This window comes from Arachis stenosperma, chromosome 4, assembly GCF_014773155.1.
Source record: "Arachis stenosperma cultivar V10309 chromosome 4, arast.V10309.gnm1.PFL2, whole genome shotgun sequence".
In the NCBI taxonomy this organism is placed as follows: Eukaryota; Viridiplantae; Streptophyta; class Magnoliopsida; order Fabales; family Fabaceae; genus Arachis; species Arachis stenosperma.
Window position 1 is genome coordinate 49769272 of NC_080380.1, and position 1820 is coordinate 49771091.

The 1820-nt window shown below is 37.3% G+C and overlaps 1 non-coding gene across 1 annotated transcript; it reads left to right on the forward strand.

Moving 5' to 3' along the window:
* Positions 1-291: 291 nt before the first annotated feature.
* LOC130978658 (small nucleolar RNA R71) lies at positions 292-399 on the forward strand. Its single transcript, XR_009086278.1, has one exon. It is a non-coding gene; the product is annotated as a small nucleolar RNA R71 (small nucleolar RNA).
* The last annotated feature ends 1421 nt before the right edge of the window (positions 400-1820 follow it).

A 1820-nucleotide genomic window follows, 5' to 3' on the forward strand; every position in this document is an offset into this window, starting at 1 on the left:
AGACAGACTTTGAGAAATCAAATTGACTTGTTGAGTCAATATCTTATTCTGAGCCAAAATGGCATTCAGAGTATCAATCTCAAGAACTCCTTTCTTCTGATTTGTCCCATTGTTCACAGGATTCCTTTCAGAAGTGTACATGAATTGGTTATTTGCAACCATTTCTATTAGCTCTTGAGCCTCTGTAGGCGTCTTCTTCAGATGAAGAGATCCTCCAGCAGAGCTATCCAAAGACATCTTGGATAGTTCAGAGAGACCATCATAGAAAATACCTATGATGCTCCATTCAGAAAGCATGTCAGAAGGACATTTTCTGATTAATTGTTTGTATCTTTCCCAAGCTTCATAGAGGGATTCTCCATCCTTCTGTCTGAAGGTTTGGACTTCCACTCTAAGCTTACTCAATTTTTGAGGTGGAAAGAACTTTGCCAAGAAGGCATTGACTAGCTTTTCCCATGAGTCCAGGCTTTCTTTAGGTTGTGAGTCCAACCATATCCTAGCTCTGTCTCTTACAGCAAAAGGGAATAGCATAAGTCTGTAGACCTCAGGGTCAACCCCATTAGTCTTGACAGTGTCACAGATTTACAAGAATTCAGCTAAGAACTGATGAGGATCTTCCAATGGAAGTCCATGGAACTTGCAATTCTGTTGCATTAGAGAAACTAATTGAGGCTTATGCTCAAAGTTGTTTGCTCCAATGGCAGGGATAGAGATGCTTCTCCCATAGAAGTCGGGAGTAGGTGCAGTAAAGTCACCCAGCACCTTCCTTGCATTGTTTGCATTGTTGTTGTTTTCGGCTGCCATGGGTTCTTCTTCTTTGAAAATTTCTGTTAGGTCCTCTACAGAGAGTTGTGCCTTAGCTTCTCTTAGCTTTCGCTTCAAGGTCCTTTCAGGTTCAGGGTCAGCTTCAACAAGAATGCCTTTGTCTTTGTTCCTGCTCATATGAAGGAGAAGAGAACAAGAAAATATGGAATCCTTTATGTCACAGTATAGAGATTCCTTGAGGTGTCAGAAGAATAGAAAATTAGAAGGAAGAAGTAGAGAATTCGAACTTAATCAGATAGAGTTCGAATTGTGCATTGAGGAGGAGTGGTACTCCATAGATAGAGGGATGTGAGAAGAGGGGAAGAAATTTCGAAAATTCAATTAAAAAGATTTTAAAAACATTTTGAAAAACTTTAATTGATTTTCGAAAACCAAGAGTGGGAAAGAAATCAAGTGATGTTTGAAAAAGATTTTGAAATTAGAAATCAAAAAGATTTGATTGAAAACTATTTTGAAAAAGATGTGGTTAAGAAGATATGATTGGTCTTTAAAAAAGATGTGATTGAGAAGATATGATTTGAAAACAATTTTAAAAAGATTTGTTTTTTAAAAATTAATGACTTGCCTAACAAGAAAAGATATGATTCAAACATTAATCCTTCCTCAACAGAAAAGGCAACATACTTGAAATGTTCAATCAAATCATTAATTGTTAGTAAGTATCTTTGAAAAAGGAAAGAAATTGATTTTGAAAAAGATTTGATTGAAAAGATTTGATTTGAAAAAGATTTGATTTTGAAAAACCTTGAAAACTTGAAAAAAAAATTGATTTGAAAACAGAATCTTCCCTCTTGTGCCATCCTGGCGTTAAACGCCCAGAATGGTATCCATTCTGGCGTTTAACGCCCAAAATGCTACCTTTTTGGGCGTTAAACGCCCAACTAGGTACCCTGGCTGGCGTTTAAACGCCAGTCTGTCCTTCTTCACTGGGCGTTTTGAACGCCCAGCTTTTTCTGTATAATTCCTCTGCTGCATGTTCTGAATCTTCAGTTCCC